The 16,817-nt window shown below is 43.9% G+C and overlaps 13 non-coding genes across 13 annotated transcripts; all 13 read left to right on the top strand.

Moving 5' to 3' along the window:
* Nucleotides 1-2,558: 2,558 nt before the first annotated feature.
* Nucleotides 2,559-2,630, top strand: trnae-cuc (transfer RNA glutamic acid (anticodon CUC)). Its single transcript has one exon. It is a non-coding gene; the product is annotated as a tRNA-Glu (tRNA).
* A 1,608-nt stretch (nt 2,631-4,238) lies between these two features.
* trnae-cuc (transfer RNA glutamic acid (anticodon CUC)) lies at nt 4,239-4,310 on the top strand. The gene has a single exon. It is a non-coding gene; the product is annotated as a tRNA-Glu (tRNA).
* Nucleotides 4,311-5,495: 1,185 nt separating this feature from the next.
* Nucleotides 5,496-5,567, top strand: trnae-cuc (transfer RNA glutamic acid (anticodon CUC)). The gene has a single exon. It is a non-coding gene; the product is annotated as a tRNA-Glu (tRNA).
* A 284-nt stretch (nt 5,568-5,851) lies between these two features.
* trnae-cuc (transfer RNA glutamic acid (anticodon CUC)) lies at nt 5,852-5,922 on the top strand. The gene has a single exon. It is a non-coding gene; the product is annotated as a tRNA-Glu (tRNA).
* A 1,598-nt stretch (nt 5,923-7,520) lies between these two features.
* Nucleotides 7,521-7,592, top strand: trnae-cuc (transfer RNA glutamic acid (anticodon CUC)). Its single transcript has one exon. It is a non-coding gene; the product is annotated as a tRNA-Glu (tRNA).
* Nucleotides 7,593-9,191: 1,599 nt separating this feature from the next.
* trnae-cuc (transfer RNA glutamic acid (anticodon CUC)) lies at nt 9,192-9,264 on the top strand. The gene has a single exon. It is a non-coding gene; the product is annotated as a tRNA-Glu (tRNA).
* A 283-nt stretch (nt 9,265-9,547) lies between these two features.
* Nucleotides 9,548-9,620, top strand: trnae-cuc (transfer RNA glutamic acid (anticodon CUC)). The gene has a single exon. It is a non-coding gene; the product is annotated as a tRNA-Glu (tRNA).
* Nucleotides 9,621-11,217: 1,597 nt separating this feature from the next.
* Nucleotides 11,218-11,289, top strand: trnae-cuc (transfer RNA glutamic acid (anticodon CUC)). The gene has a single exon. It is a non-coding gene; the product is annotated as a tRNA-Glu (tRNA).
* Nucleotides 11,290-11,572: 283 nt separating this feature from the next.
* Nucleotides 11,573-11,645, top strand: trnae-cuc (transfer RNA glutamic acid (anticodon CUC)). Its single transcript has one exon. It is a non-coding gene; the product is annotated as a tRNA-Glu (tRNA).
* Nucleotides 11,646-13,242: 1,597 nt separating this feature from the next.
* On the top strand, nt 13,243-13,314 carry trnae-cuc (transfer RNA glutamic acid (anticodon CUC)). Its single transcript has one exon. It is a non-coding gene; the product is annotated as a tRNA-Glu (tRNA).
* A 1,185-nt stretch (nt 13,315-14,499) lies between these two features.
* trnae-cuc (transfer RNA glutamic acid (anticodon CUC)) lies at nt 14,500-14,571 on the top strand. Its single transcript has one exon. It is a non-coding gene; the product is annotated as a tRNA-Glu (tRNA).
* A 284-nt stretch (nt 14,572-14,855) lies between these two features.
* trnae-cuc (transfer RNA glutamic acid (anticodon CUC)) lies at nt 14,856-14,926 on the top strand. The gene has a single exon. It is a non-coding gene; the product is annotated as a tRNA-Glu (tRNA).
* Nucleotides 14,927-16,524: 1,598 nt separating this feature from the next.
* On the top strand, nt 16,525-16,596 carry trnae-cuc (transfer RNA glutamic acid (anticodon CUC)). The gene has a single exon. It is a non-coding gene; the product is annotated as a tRNA-Glu (tRNA).
* Nucleotides 16,597-16,817: the final 221 nt, after the last annotated feature.

Raw genomic sequence — 16,817 nt, forward strand, 5'->3', positions numbered from 1 at the left:
TTTCCTCAAACATAACAATGGTCATTATGGCCAAACAGTTGTATTTTTGTTTCATCAGACCAGAGGACATTTCTCCAAAAACTACGATCTTTCTCCCCAAACTGTAGTCTGGCTTTTTTATGGCGGTTTTGGAGCAGTAGCTTCTTCCTTGCTGAGCGCCCTTTCAGGTTATGTCGATATAGGACTGGTTTACTGTGGATAGAGATACTTTTGTACCTGTTTCCTCCAGCATCTTCACAAGGTCCTTTGCTGTTGTTCTGGGATTGATTTGCACTTGGCTGATTTCTTTTGATTTTCCCATGATGTCAAGCAGTTTACAGACAGAAATAATCTGTCTGTAAACAATTGTTGGAAAAATTACTTGTGTCATGCACACAGTAGAAGTCCTAAACGACTTGCCAAAACTATACTTTGTTAACAAGACATGTGTGGAGTGGTTGACAAACGAGTCTTAATGACTCCAACCTAAGTGTTTGTAAACTTCTGACTTCAACTGTCTGTACCATTTCAAATTGTGAACCGATTTGCACTGCAGTATCCTTCCCTGGTGGTCTAGTGGTTAGGATTCGCGCTCTCACCGCCGCGCCCGGGTTCGATTCCGGTCAGGGAACTAGTCTTTGCGACTTGTTTACTTGTGCAACCTGTCACAATGAATTTTGTCAGTTATCGCACATATGTACCACTTCAAATTGTGAAACGATTTGCCCTGCAGTGTCCTTCCTGGTGTGGTCGAGTGGTGCACCAGTCCCTCCTGCAGCAAAGCACCCCCACAACATCATGCTGCCACCCCCGTGCTTCACGGTTGGTATGGTGTTCTTCGGCATGCAAGCTTCCCCCTATTTCCTCCAAACATAACAATGGTCATTATGGCCAAACAGTTGTATTTTTGTTTCATCAGACCAGAGGACATTTCTCCAAAAACTACGATCTTTCTCCCCAAACTGTAGTCTGGCTTTTTTATGGCGGTTTTGGAGCAGTAGCTTCTTCCTTGCTGAGCGCCCTTTCAGGTTATGTCGATATAGGACTGGTTTACTGTGGATAGAGATACTTTTGTACCTGTTTCCTCCAGCATCTTCACAAGGTCCTTTGCTGTTGTTCTGGGATTGATTTGCACTTGGCTGATTTCTTTTGATTTTCCCATGATGTCAAGCAGTTTACAGACAGAAATAATCTGTCTGTAAACAATTGTTGGAAAAATGACTTGTGTCATGCACAAAGTAGAAGTCCTAACCGACTTGCAAGCTTCCCCCTATTTCCTCCAAACATAACAATGGTCATTATGGCCAAACAGTTGTATTTTTGTTTCATCAGACCAGAGGACATTTCTCCAAAAACTACGATCTTTCTCCCCAAGCTGTAGTCTGGCTTTTTTTATGGCGGTTTTGGAGCAGTAGCTTCTTCCTTGCTGAGCGCCCTTTCAGGTTATGTCGATATAGGACTGGTTTACTGTGGATAGAGATACTTTTGTACCTGTTTCCTCCAGCATCTTCACAAGGTCAATTGCTGTTGTTCTGGGATTGATTTGCACTTGGCTGATTTCTTTTGATTTTCCCATGATGTCAAGCAGTTTACAGACAGAAATAATCTGTCTGTAAACAATTGTTGGAAAAATGACTTGTGTCATGCACAAAGTAGAAGTCCTAACCGACTTGCAAGCTTCCCCCTATTTCCTCCAAACATAACAATGGTCATTATGGCCAAACGTTCTATTTTTGTTTCATCAGACCAGAGGACATTTCTCCAAAAACTACGATCTTTCTCCCCAAACTGTAGTCTGGCTTTTTTATGGCGGTTTTGGAGCAGTAGCTTCTTCCTTGCTGAGCGCCCTTTCAGGTTATGTCGATATAGGACTGGTTTACTGTGGATAGAGATACTTTTGTACCTGTTTCCTCCAGCATCTTCACAAGGTCCTTTGCTGTTGTTCTGGGATTGATTTGCACTTGGCTGATTTCTTTTGATTTTCCCATGATGTCAAGCAGTTTACAGACAGAAATAATCTGTCTGTAAACAATTGTTGGAAAAATTACTCGTGTCATGCACACAGTAGAAGTCCTAAACGACTTGCCAAAACTATACTTTGTTAACAAGACATGTGTGGAGTGGTTGACAAACGAGTCTTAATGACTCCAACCTAAGTGTTTGTAAACTTCTGACTTCAACTGTCTGTACCATTTCAAATTGTGAACCGATTTGCACTGCAGTATCCTTCCCTGGTGGTCTAGTGGTTAGGATTCGGCGCTCTCACCGCCGGGCCCGGGTTCGATTCGGTCAGGGAACTAGTCTTTTGCGACTTGTTTACTCGTGCAACCTGTCACAATGAATTTTGTCAGTTATCGCACATATGTACCATTTCAAATTGTGAAACGATTTGCCCTGCAGTATCCTTTCCTGGTGGTCTAGTGGTTAGGTTTGGGCGCTCTCGCAGCCGGGGTTCTATTCCCGGTCAGGGAACTAGTCTTTGCGACTTGTTTACTTGTGCAACCTGTCACAATGATTTTTTATGTTATCGCACATATGTACCATTTCAAATTGTGAACCGATTTGCGCTGCAGTATCCTTCCCTGGTGGTCTAGTGGTTAGGATTCGGCGCTCTCACCGCCGCGGCCCGGGTTCGATTCCCGGTCAGGGAACTAGTCTTTGCTCTTTGTTTACTTGTGCAACCTGTCATAATGAATTTAGTAGGTTATCGCACATCTGTACCACTTCAAATTGCGAACCAATTTGCCCTGCAGTGTCCTTCCCTGGTGTGGTCGAGTGGTGCACCAGTCCCTCCTGCAGCAAAGCACCCCCACAACATCATGCTGCCACCCCCGTGCTTCACGGTTGGTATGGTGTTCTTCGGCATGCAAGCTTCCCCCTATTTCCTCCAAACATAACAATGGTCATTATGGCCAAACAGTTGTATTTTTGTTTCATCAGACCAGAGGACATTTCTCCAAAAACTACGATCTTTCTCCCCAAACTGTAGTCTGGCTTTTTATGGCGGTTTTGGAGCAGTAGCTTCTTCCTTGCTGAGCGCCCTTTCAGGTTATGTCGATATAGGACTGGTTTACTGTGGATAGAGATACTTTTGTACCTGTTTCCTCCAGCATCTTCACAAGGTCCTTTGCTGTTGTTCTGGGATTGATTTGCACTTGGCTGATTTCTTTTGATTTTCCCATGATGTCAAGCAGTTTACAGACAGAAATAATCTGTCTGTAAACAATTGTTGGAAAAATGACTTGTGTCATGCACACAGTAGAAGTCCTAAACGACTGCCAAAACTATACTTTGTTAACAAGACATGTGTGGAGTGGTTGACAAACGAGTCTTAATGACTCAACCTAAGTGTTTGTAAACTTCTGACTTCAACTGTCTGTACCATTTCAAATTGTGAACCGATTTGCCTGCAGTATCCTTCCCTGGTGGTCTAGTGGTTAGGATTCGGCGCTCTCACCGCCGCGCCCGGGTTCGATTCGGTCAGGGAACTAGTCTTTGCGACTTGTTTACTTGTGCAACCTGTCACAATGAATTTTGTCGGTTATCGCACATATGTACCACTTCAAATTGTGAACCGATTTGCCCTGCAGTGTCCTTCCCTGGTGTGGTCGAGTGGTGCACCACTCCCTCCTGCAGCAAAGCACCCCCACAACATCATGCTGCCACCCCGTGCTTCACGGTTGGTATGGTGTTCTTCGGCATGCAAGCTTCCCCCTATTTCCTCCAAACATAACAATGGTCATTATGGCCAAACAGTTGTATTTTTGTTTCATCAGACCAGAGGACATTTCTCCAAAAACTACGATCTTTCTCCCCAAACTGTAGTCTGGCTTTTTTATGGCGGTTTTGGAGCAGTAGCTTCTTCCTTGCTGAGCGCCCTTTCAGGTTATGTCGATATAGGACTGGTTTACTGTGGATAGAGATACTTTTGTACCTGTTTCCTCCAGCATCTTCACAAGGTCCTTTGCTGTTGTTCTGGGATTGATTTGCACTTGGCTGATTTCTTTTGATTTTCCCATGATGTCAAGCAGTTTACAGACAGAAATAATCTGTCTGTAAACAATTGTTGGAAAAATGACTTGTGTCATGCACACAGTAGAAGTCCTAAACGACTTGCCAAAACTATACTTTGTTAACAAGACATGTGTGGAGTGGTTGACAAACGAGTCTTAATGACTCCAACCTAAGTGTTTGTAAACTTCTGACTTCAACTGTCTGTACCATTTCAAATTGTGAACCGATTTGCGCTGCAGTATCCTTCCCTGGTGGTCTAGTGGTTAGGATTCGGCGCTCTCACCGCCGCGGCCCGGGTTCGATTCCCGGTCAGGGAACTAGTCTTTGCTCTTTGTTTACTTGTGCAACCTGTCATAATGAATTTAGTAGGTTATCGCACATATGTACCACTTCAAATTGCGAACCGATTTGCCCTGCAGTGTCCTTCCCTGGTGTGGTCGAGTGGTGCACCAGTCCCTCCTGCAGCAAAGCACCCCCACAACATCATGCTGCCACCCCCGTGCTTCACGGTTGGTATGGTGTTCTTCGGCATGCAAGCTTCCCCCTATTTCCTCCAAACATAACAATGGTCATTATGGCCAAACAGTTGTATTTTTGTTTCATCAGACCAGAGGACATTTCTCCAAAAACTACGATCTTTCTCCCCAAACTGTAGTCTGGCTTTTTTATGGCGGTTTTGGAGCAGTAGCTTCTTCCTTGCTGAGCGCCCTTTCAGGTTATGTCGATATAGGACTGGTTTACTGTGGATAGAGATACTTTTGTACCTGTTTCCTCCAGCATCTTCACAAGGTCCTTTGCTGTTGTTCTGGGATTGATTTGCACTTGGCTGATTTCTTTTGATTTTCCCATGATGTCAAGCAGTTTACAGACAGAAATAATCTGTCTGTAAACAATTGTTGGAAAAATGACTTGTGTCATGCACAAAGTAGAAGTCCTAACCGACTTGCAAGCTTCCCCCTATTTCCTCCAAACATAACAATGGTCATTATGGCCAAACAGTTGTATTTTTGTTTCATCAGACCAGAGGACATTTCTCCAAAAACTACGATCTTTCTCCCCAAACTGTAGTCTGGCTTTTTTATGGCGGTTTTGGAGCAGTAGCTTCTTCCTTGCTGAGCGCCCTTTCAGGTTATGTCGATATAGGACTGGTTTACTGTGGATAGAGATACTTTTGTACCTGTTTCCTCCAGCATCTTCACAAGGTCCTTTGCTGTTGTTCTGGGATTGATTTGCACTTGGCTGATTTCTTTTGATTTTCCCATGATGTCAAGCAGTTTACAGACAGAAATAATCTGTCTGTAAACAATTGTTGGAAAAATTACTTGTGTCATGCACACAGTAGAAGTCCTAAACGACTTGCCAAAACTATACTTTGTTAACAAGACATGTGTGGAGTGGTTGACAAACGAGTCTTAATGACTCCAACCTAAGTGTTTGTAAATTTCTGACTTCAACTGTCTGTACCATTTCAAATTGTGAACCGATTTGCACTGCAGTATCATTCCCTGGTGGTCTAGTGGTTAGGATTCGGCGCTCTCACCGCCGCGGCCCGGGTTCGATTCCCGGTCAGGGAACTAGTCTTTTGCGACTTGTTTACTCGTGCAACCTGTCACAATGAATTTTGTCAGTTATCGCACATATGTACCATTTCAAATTGTGAAACGATTTGCCCTGCAGTATCCTTTCCTGGTGGTCTAGTGGTTAGGTTTGGGCGCTCTCGCAGCCGGGGTTCTATTCCCGGTCAGGGAACTAGTCTTTTGCGACTTGTTTACTTGTGCAACCTGTCACAATGATTTTTTTATGTTATCGCACATATGTACCATTTCAAATTGTGAACCGATTTGCGCTGCAGTATCCTTCCCTGGTGGTCTAGTGGTTAGGATTCGGCGCTCTCACCGCCGCGCCCGGGTTCGATTCCCGGTCAGGGAACTAGTCTTTGCTCTTTGTTTACTTGTGCAACCTGTCATAATGAATTTAGTAGGTTATCGCACATCTGTACCACTTCAAATTGCAAACCAATTTGCCCTGCAGTGTCCTTCCCTGGTGTGGTCGAGTGGTGCACCAGTCCCTCCTGCAGCAAAGCACCCCCACAACATCATGCTGCCACCCCCGTGCTTCACGGTTGGTATGGTGTTCTTCGGCATGCAAGCTTCCCCCTATTTCCTCCAAACATAACAATGGTCATTATGGCCAAACAGTTGTATTTTTGTTTCATCAGACCAGAGGACATTTCTCCAAAAACTACGATCTTTCTCCCCAAACTGTAGTCTGGCTTTTTTATGGCGGTTTTGGAGCAGTAGCTTCTTCCTTGCTGAGCGCCCTTTCAGGTTATGTCGATATAGGACTGGTTTACTGTGGATAGAGATACTTTTGTACCTGTTTCCTCCAGCATCTTCACAAGGTCCTTTGCTGTTGTTCTGGGATTGATTTGCACTTGGCTGATTTCTTTTGATTTTCCCATGATGTCAAGCAGTTTACAGACAGAAATAATCTGTCTGTAAACAATTGTTGGAAAAATGACTTGTGTCATGCACAAAGTAGAAGTCCTAACCGACTTGCAAGCTTCCCCCTATTTCCTCCAAACATAACAATGGTCATTATGGCCAAACAGTTCTATTTTTGTTTCATCAGACCAGAGGACATTTCTCCAAAAACTACGATCTTTCTCCCCAAACTGTAGTCTGGCTTTTTTATGGCGGTTTTGGAGCAGTAGCTTCTTCCTTGCTGAGCGCCCTTTCAGGTTATGTCGATATAGGACTGGTTTACTGTGGATAGAGATACTTTTGTACCTGTTTCCTCCAGCATCTTCACAAGGTCCTTTGCTGTTGTTCTGGGATTGATTTGCACTTGGCTGATTTCTTTTGATTTTCCCATGATGTCAAGCAGTTTACAGACAGAAATAATCTGTCTGTAAACAATTGTTGGAAAAATGACTTGTGTCATGCACAAAGTAGAAGTCCTAACCGACTTGCAAGCTTCCCCCTATTTCCTCCAAACATAACAATGGTCATTATGGCCAAACAGTTGTATTTTTGTTTCATCAGACCAGAGGACATTTCTCCAAAAACTACGATCTTTCTCCCCAAACTGTAGTCTGGCTTTTTTATGGCGGTTTTGGAGCAGTAGCTTCTTCCTTGCTGAGCGCCCTTTCAGGTTATGTCGATATAGGACTGGTTTACTGTGGATAGAGATACTTTTGTACCTGTTTCCTCCAGCATCTTCACAAGGTCCTTTGCTGTTGTTCTGGGATTGATTTGCACTTGGCTGATTTCTTTTGATTTTCCCATGATGTCAAGCAGTTTTGAGACAGAAATAATCTGTCTGTAAACAATTGTTGGAAAAATTACTCGTGTCATGCACACAGTAGAAGTCCTAAACGACTTGCCAAAACTATACTTTGTTAACAAGACATGTGTGGAGTGGTTGACAAACGAGTCTTAATGACTCCAACCTAAGTGTTTGTAAACTTCTGACTTCAACTGTCTGTACCATTTCAAATTGTGAACCGATTTGCACTGCAGTATCCTTCCCTGGTGGTCTAGTGGTTAGGATTCGGCGCTCTCACCGCCGCGGCCCGGGTTCGATTCCCGGTCAGGGAACTAGTCTTTTGCGACTTGTTTACTTGTGCAACCTGTCACAATGAATTTTGTAAGTTATCGCACATCTGTACCACTTCAAATTGCGAAACGATTTGCCCTGCAGTGTCCTTCCCTGGTGTGGTCGAGTGGTGCACCAGTCCCTCCTGCAGCAAAGCACCCCCACAACATCATGCTGCCACCCCCGTGCTTCACGGTTGGTATGGTGTTCTTCGGCATGCAAGCTTCCCCCTATTTCCTCCAAACATAACAATGGTCATTATGGCCAAACAGTTGTATTTTTGTTTCATCAGACCAGAGGACATTTCTCCAAAAACTACGATCTTTCTCCCCAAACTGTAGTCTGGCTTTTTTATGGCGGTTTTGGAGCAGTAGCTTCTTCCTTGCTGAGCGCCCTTTCAGGTTATGTCGATATAGGACTGGTTTACTGTGGATAGAGATACTTTTGTACCTGTTTCCTCCAGCATCTTCACAAGGTCCTTTGCTGTTGTTCTGGGATTGATTTGCACTTGGCTGATTTCTTTTGATTTTCCCATGATGTCAAGCAGTTTACAGACAGAAATAATCTGTCTGTAAACAATTGTTGGAAAAATGACTTGTGTCATGCACAAAGTAGAAGTCCTAACCGACTTGCAAGCTTCCCCCTATTTCCTCCAAACATAACAATGGTCATTATGGCCAAACAGTTGTATTTTTGTTTCATCAGACCAGAGGACATTTCTCCAAAAACTACGATCTTTCTCCCCAAACTGTAGTCTGGCTTTTTTATGGCGGTTTTGGAGCAGTAGCTTCTTCCTTGCTGAGCGCCCTTTCAGGTTATGTCGATATAGGACTGGTTTACTGTGGATAGAGATACTTTTGTACCTGTTTCCTCCAGCATCTTCACAAGGTCCTTTGCTGTTGTTCTGGGATCGATTTGCACTTGGCTGATTTCTTTTGATTTTCCCATGATGTCAAGCAGTTTACAGACAGAAATAATCTGTCTGTAAACAATTGTTGGAAAAATGACTTGTGTCATGCACAAAGTAGAAGTCCTAACCGACTTGCAAGCTTCCCCCTATTTCCTCCAAACATAACAATGGTCATTATGGCCAAACAGTTGTATTTTTGTTTCATCAGACCAGAGGACATTTCTCCAAAAACTACGATCTTTCTCCCCAAACTGTAGTCTGGCTTTTTTATGGCGGTTTTGGAGCAGTAGCTTCTTCCTTGCTGAGCGCCCTTTCAGGTTATGTCGATATAGGACTGGTTTACTGTGGATAGAGATACTTTTGTACCTGTTTCCTCCAGCATCTTCACAAGGTCCTTTGCTGTTGTTCTGGGATTGATTTGCACTTGGCTGATTTCTTTTGATTTTCCCATGATGTCAAGCAGTTTACAGACAGAAATAATCTGTCTGTAAACAATTGTTGGAAAAATTACTTGTGTCATGCACACAGTAGAAGTCCTAAACGACTTGCCAAAACTATACTTTGTTAACAAGACATGTGTGGAGTGGTTGACAAACGAGTCTTAATGACTCCAACCTAAGTGTTTGTAAACTTCTGACTTCAACTGTCTGTACCATTTCAAATTGTGAACCGATTTGCACTGCAGTATCCTTCCCTGGTGGTCTAGTGGTTAGGATTCGGGCGCTCTCACCGCCGCGGCCCGGGTTCGATTCCCGGTCAGGGAACTAGTCTTTTGCGACTTGTTTACTCGTGCAACCTGTCACAATGAATTTTGTCAGTTATCGCACATATGTACCATTTCAAATTGTGAAACGATTTGCCCTGCAGTATCCTTTCCTGGTGGTCTAGTGGTTAGGTTTGGGCGCTCTCGCAGCCGGGGTTCTATTCCCGGTCAGGGAACTAGTCTTTTGCGACTTGTTTACTTGTGCAACCTGTCACAATGATTTTTTATGTTATCGCACATATGTACCATTTCAAATTGTGAACCGATTTGCGCTGCAGTATCCTTCCCTGGTGGTCTAGTGGTTAGGATTCGGGCGCTCTCACCGCCGCGGCCCGGGTTCGATTCCCGGTCAGGGAACTAGTCTTTGCTCTTTGTTTACTTGTGCAACCTGTCATAATGAATTTAGTAGGTTATCGCACATCTGTACCACTTCAAATTGCGAACCAATTTGCCCTGCAGTGTCCTTCCCTGGTGTGGTCGAGTGGTGCACCAGTCCCTCCTGCAGCAAAGCACCCCCACAACATCATGCTGCCACCCCCGTGCTTCACGGTTGGTATGGTGTTCTTCGGCATGCAAGCTTCCCCCTATTTCCTCCAAACATAACAATGGTCATTATGGCCAAACAGTTGTATTTTTGTTTCATCAGACCAGAGGACATTTCTCCAAAAACTACGATCTTTCTCCCCAAACTGTAGTCTGGCTTTTTTATGGCGGTTTTGGAGCAGTAGCTTCTTCCTTGCTGAGCGCCCTTTCAGGTTATGTCGATATAGGACTGGTTTACTGTGGATAGAGATACTTTTGTACCTGTTTCCTCCAGCATCTTCACAAGGTCCTTTGCTGTTGTTCTGGGATTGATTTGCACTTGGCTGATTTCTTTTGATTTTCCCATGATGTCAAGCAGTTTACAGACAGAAATAATCTGTCTGTAAACAATTGTTGGAAAAATGACTTGTGTCATGCACAAAGTAGAAGTCCTAACCGACTTGCAAGCTTCCCCCTATTTCCTCCAAACATAACAATGGTCATTATGGCCAAACAGTTGTATTTTTGTTTCATCAGACCAGAGGACATTTCTCCAAAAACTACGATCTTTCTCCCCAAACTGTAGTCTGGCTTTTTATGGCGGTTTTGGAGCAGTAGCTTCTTCCTTGCTGAGCGCCCTTTCAGGTTATGTCGATATAGGACTGGTTTACTGTGGATAGAGATACTTTTGTACCTGTTTCCTCCAGCATCTTCACAAGGTCCTTTGCTGTTGTTCTGGGATCGATTTGCACTTGGCTGATTTCTTTTGATTTTCCCATGATGTCAAGCAGTTTACAGACAGAAATAATCTGTCTGTAAACAATTGTTGGAAAAATGACTTGTGTCATGCACAAAGTAGAAGTCCTAACCGACTTGCAAGCTTCCCCCTATTTCCTCCAAACATAACAATGGTCATTATGGCCAAACAGTTGTATTTTTGTTTCATCAGACCAGAGGACATTTCTCCAAAAACTACGATCTTTCTCCCCAAACTGTAGTCTGGCTTTTTTATGGCGGTTTTGGAGCAGTAGCTTCTTCCTTGCTGAGCGCCCTTTCAGGTTATGTCGATATAGGACTGGTTTACTGTGGATAGAGATACTTTTGTACCTGTTTCCTCCAGCATCTTCACAAGGTCCTTTGCTGTTGTTCTGGGATTGATTTGCACTTGGCTGATTTCTTTTGATTTTCCCATGATGTCAAGCAGTTTACAGACAGAAATAATCTGTCTGTAAACAATTGTTGGAAAAATTACTCGTGTCATGCACACAGTAGAAGTCCTAAACGACTTGCCAAAACTATACTTTGTTAACAAGACATGTGTGGAGTGGTTGACAAACGAGTCTTAATGACTCCAACCTAAGTGTTTGTAAACTTCTGACTTCAACTGTCTGTACCATTTCAAATTGTGAACCGATTTGCACTGCAGTATCCTTCCCTGGTGGTCTAGTGGTTAGGATTCGGCGCTCTCACCGCCGCGGCCCGGGTTCGATTCCCGGTCAGGGAACTAGTCTTTTGCGACTTGTTTACTCGTGCAACCTGTCACAATGAATTTTGTCAGTTATCGCACATATGTACCATTTCAAATTGTGAAACGATTTGCCCTGCAGTATCCTTTCCTGGTGGTCTAGTGGTTAGGTTTGGGCGCTCTCGCAGCCGGGGTTCTATTCCCGGTCAGGGAACTAGTCTTTTGCGACTTGTTTACTTGTGCAACCTGTCACAATGATTTTTTATGTTATCGCACATATGTACCATTTCAAATTGTGAACCGATTTGCGCTGCAGTATCCTTCCCTGGTGGTCTAGTGGTTAGGATTCGGCGCTCTCACCGCCCGCCGCCCGGGTTCGATTCCCGGTCAGGGAACTAGTCTTTGCTCTTTGTTTACTTGTGCAACCTGTCATAATGAATTTAGTAGGTTATCGCACATCTGTACCACTTCAAATTGCGAACCAATTTGCCCTGCAGTGTCCTTCCCTGGTGTGGTCGAGTGGTGCACCAGTCCCTCCTGCAGCAAAGCACCCCCACAACATCATGCTGCCACCCCGTGCTTCACGGTTGGTATGGTGTTCTTCGGCATGCAAGCTTCCCCCTATTTCCTCCAAACATAACAATGGTCATTATGGCCAAACAGTTGTATTTTTGTTTCATCAGACCAGAGGACATTTCTCCAAAAACTACGATCTTTCTCCCCAAACTGTAGTCTGGCTTTTTTATGGCGGTTTTGGAGCAGTAGCTTCTTCCTTGCTGAGCGCCCTTTCAGGTTATGTCGATATAGGACTGGTTTACTGTGGATAGAGATACTTTTGTACCTGTTTCCTCCAGCATCTTCACAAGGTCCTTTGCTGTTGTTCTGGGATTGATTTGCACTTGGCTGATTTCTTTTGATTTTCCCATGATGTCAAGCAGTTTACAGACAGAAATAATCTGTCTGTAAACAATTGTTGGAAAAATGACTTGTGTCATGCACAAAGTAGAAGTCCTAACCGACTTGCAAGCTTCCCCCTATTTCCTCCAAACATAACAATGGTCATTATGGCCAAACAGTTGTATTTTTGTTTCATCAGACCAGAGGACATTTCTCCAAAAACTACGATCTTTCTCCCCAAACTGTAGTCTGGCTTTTTTATGGCGGTTTTGGAGCAGTAGCTTCTTCCTTGCTGAGCGCCCTTTCAGGTTATGTCGATATAGGACTGGTTTACTGTGGATAGAGATACTTTTGTACCTGTTTCCTCCAGCATCTTCACAAGGTCCTTTGCTGTTGTTCTGGGATTGATTTGCACTTGGCTGATTTCTTTTGATTTTCCCATGATGTCAAGCAGTTTACAGACAGAAATAATCTGTCTGTAAACAATTGTTGGAAAAATGACTTGTGTCATGCACAAAGTAGAAGTCCTAACCGACTTGCAAGCTTCCCCCTATTTCCTCCAAACATAACAATGGTCATTATGGCCAAACAGTTCTATTTTTGTTTCATCAGACCAGAGGACATTTCTCCAAAAACTACGATCTTTCTCCCCAAACTGTAGTCTGGCTTTTTTATGGCGGTTTTGGAGCAGTAGCTTCTTCCTTGCTGAGCGCCCTTTCAGGTTATGTCGATATAGGACTGGTTTACTGTGGATAGAGATACTTTTGTACCTGTTTCCTCCAGCATCTTCACAAGGTCCTTTGCTGTTGTTCTGGGATTGATTTGCACTTGGCTGATTTCTTTTGATTTTCCCATGATGTCAAGCAGTTTTGAGACAGAAATAATCTGTCTGTAAACAATTGTTGGAAAAATTACTCGTGTCATGCACACAGTAGAAGTCCTAAACGACTTGCCAAAACTATACTTTGTTAACAAGACATGTGTGGAGTGGTTGACAAACGAGTCTTAATGACTCCAACCTAAGTGTTTGTAAACTTCTGACTTCAACTGTCTGTACCATTTCAAATTGTGAACCGATTTGCACTGCAGTATCCTTCCCTGGTGGTCTAGTGGTTAGGATTCGGCGCTCTCACCGCCGTGGCCCGGGTTCGATTCCCGGTCAGGGAACTAGTCTTTGCTCTTTGTTTACTTGTGCAACCTGTCATAATGAATTTAGTAGGTTATCGCACATCTGTACCACTTCAAATTGCGAACCGATTTGCCCTGCAGTGTCCTTCCCTGGTGTGGTCGAGTGGTGCACCAGTCCCTCCTGCAGCAAAGCACCCCCACAACATCATGCTGCCACCCCCGTGCTTCACGGTTGGTATGGTGTTCTTCGGCATGCAAGCTTCCCCCTATTTCCTCCAAACATAACAATGGTCATTATGGCCAAACAGTTGTATTTTTGTTTCATCAGACCAGAGGACATTTCTCCAAAAACTACGATCTTTCTCCCCAAACTGTAGTCTGGCTTTTTTATGGCGGTTTTGGAGCAGTAGCTTCTTCCTTGCTGAGCGCCCTTTCAGGTTATGTCGATATAGGACTGGTTTACTGTGGATAGAGATACTTTTGTACCTGTTTCCTCCAGCATCTTCACAAGGTCCTTTGCTGTTGTTCTGGGATTGATTTGCACTTGGCTGATTTCTTTTGATTTTCCCATGATGTCAAGCAGTTTACAGACAGAAATAATCTGTCTGTAAACAATTGTTGGAAAAATGACTTGTGTCATGCACAAAGTAGAAGTCCTAACCGACTTGCAAGCTTCCCCCTATTTCCTCCAAACATAACAATGGTCATTATGGCCAAACAGTTGTATTTTTGTTTCATCAGACCAGAGGACATTTCTCCAAAAACTACGATCTTTCTCCCCAAACTGTAGTCTGGCTTTTTTATGGCGGTTTTGGAGCAGTAGCTTCTTCCTTGCTGAGCGCCCTTTCAGGTTATGTCGATATAGGACTGGTTTACTGTGGATAGAGATACTTTTGTACCTGTTTCCTCCAGCATCTTCACAAGGTCCTTTGCTGTTGTTCTGGGATTGATTTGCACTTGGCTGATTTCTTTTGATTTTCCCATGATGTCAAGCAGTTTACAGACAGAAATAATCTGTCTGTAAACAATTGTTGGAAAAATTACTTGTGTCATGCACACAGTAGAAGTCCTAAACGACTTGCCAAAACTATACTTTGTTAACAAGACATGTGTGGAGTGGTTGACAAACGAGTCTTAATGACTCCAACCTAAGTGTTTGTAAACTTCTGACTTCAACTGTCTGTACCATTTCAAATTGTGAACCGATTTGCACTGCAGTATCCTTCCCTGGTGGTCTAGTGGTTAGGATTCGGCGCTCTCACCGCCGCGGCCCGGGTTCGATTCCCGGTCAGGGAACTAGTCTTTTGCGACTTGTTTACTCGTGCAACCTGTCACAATGAATTTTGTCAGTTATCGCACATATGTACCATTTCAAATTGTGAAACGATTTGCCCTGCAGTATCCTTTCCTGGTGGTCTAGTGGTTAGGTTTGGGCGCTCTCGCAGCCGGGGTTCTATTCCCGGTCAGGGAACTAGTCTTTTGCGACTTGTTTACTTGTGCAACCTGTCACAATGATTTTTTTATGTTATCGCACATATGTACCATTTCAAATTGTGAACCGATTTGCGCTGCAGTATCCTTCCCTGGTGGTCTAGTGGTTAGGATTCGGCGCTCTCACCGCCGCGGCCCGGGTTCGATTCCGGTCAGGGAACTAGTCTTTGCTCTTTGTTTACTTGTGCAACCTGTCATAATGAATTTAGTAGGTTATCGCACATCTGTACCACTTCAAATTGCGAACCAATTTGCCCTGCAGTGTCCTTCCCTGGTGTGGTCGAGTGGTGCACCAGTCCCTCCTGCAGCAAAGCACCCCCACAACATCATGCTGCCACCCCCGTGCTTCACGGTTGGTATGGTGTTCTTCGGCATGCAAGCTTCCCCCTATTTCCTCCAAACATAACAATGGTCATTATGGCCAAACAGTTGTATTTTTGTTTCATCAGACCAGAGGACATTTCTCCAAAAACTACGATCTTTCTCCCCAAACTGTAGTCTGGCTTTTTTATGGCGGTTTTGGAGCAGTAGCTTCTTCCTTGCTGAGCGCCCTTTCAGGTTATGTCGATATAGGACTGGTTTACTGTGGATAGAGATACTTTTGTACCTGTTTCCTCCAGCATCTTCACAAGGTCCTTTGCTGTTGTTCTGGGATTGATTTGCACTTGGCTGATTTCTTTTGATTTTCCCATGATGTCAAGCAGTTTACAGACAGAAATAATCTGTCTGTAAACAATTGTTGGAAAAATGACTTGTGTCATGCACAAAGTAGAAGTCCTAACCGACTTGCAAGCTTCCCCCTATTTCCTCCAAACATAACAATGGTCATTATGGCCAAACAGTTCTATTTTTGTTTCATCAGACCAGAGGACATTTCTCCAAAAACTACGATCTTTCTCCCCAAACTGTAGTCTGGCTTTTTTATGGCGGTTTTGGAGCAGTAGCTTCTTCCTTGCTGAGCGCCCTTTCAGGTTATGTCGATATAGGACTGGTTTACTGTGGATAGAGATACTTTTGTACCTGTTTCCTCCAGCATCTTCACAAGGTCCTTTGCTGTTGTTCTGGGATTGATTTGCACTTGGCTGATTTCTTTTGATTTTCCCATGATGTCAAGCAGTTTACAGACAGAAATAATCTGTCTGTAAACAATTGTTGGAAAAATGACTTGTGTCATGCACAAAGTAGAAGTCCTAACCGACTTGCAAGCTTCCCCCTATTTCCTCCAAACATAACAATGGTCATTATGGCCAAACAGTTGTATTTTTGTTTCATCAGACCAGAGGACATTTCTCCAAAAACTACGATCTTTCTCCCCAAACTGTAGTCTGGCTTTTTTATGGCGGTTTTGGAGCAGTAGCTTCTTCCTTGCTGAGCGCCCTTTCAGGTTATGTCGATATAGGACTGGTTTACTGTGGATAGAGATACTTTTGTACCTGTTTCCTCCAGCATCTTCACAAGGTCCTTTGCTGTTGTTCTGGGATTGATTTGCACTTGGCTGATTTCTTTTGATTTTCCCATGATGTCAAGCAGTTTTGAGACAGAAATAATCTGTCTGTAAACAATTGTTGGAAAAATTACTCGTGTCATGCACACAGTAGAAGTCCTAAACGACTTGCCAAAACTATACTTTGTTAACAAGACATGTGTGGAGTGGTTGACAAACGAGTCTTAATGACTCCAACCTAAGTGTTTGTAAACTTCTGACTTCAACTGTCTGTACCATTTCAAATTGTGAACCGATTTGCACTGCAGTATCCTTCCCTGGTGGTCTAGTGGTTAGGATTCGGCGCTCTCACCGCCGCGGCCCGGGTTCGATTCCCGGTCAGGGAACTAGTCTTTGCTCTTTGTTTACTCGTGCAACCTGTCGCAATGAATTTTGTCAGGTTATCGCACATATGTACCACTTCAAATTGCGAACCGATTTGCCCTGCAGTATCCTTCCCTGGGTTGTCTAGTGGTGCACCAGTCCCTCCTGCAGCAAAGCACCCCCACAGCATCATGCTGCCACCCCCCGTGCTTCACGGTTGGTATGGTGTTCTTCGGCATGCAAG

Source organism: Salmo salar, unplaced genomic scaffold (genome assembly GCF_905237065.1).
Source record: "Salmo salar unplaced genomic scaffold, Ssal_v3.1, whole genome shotgun sequence".
Taxonomy (NCBI): domain Eukaryota; kingdom Metazoa; phylum Chordata; class Actinopteri; order Salmoniformes; family Salmonidae; genus Salmo; species Salmo salar.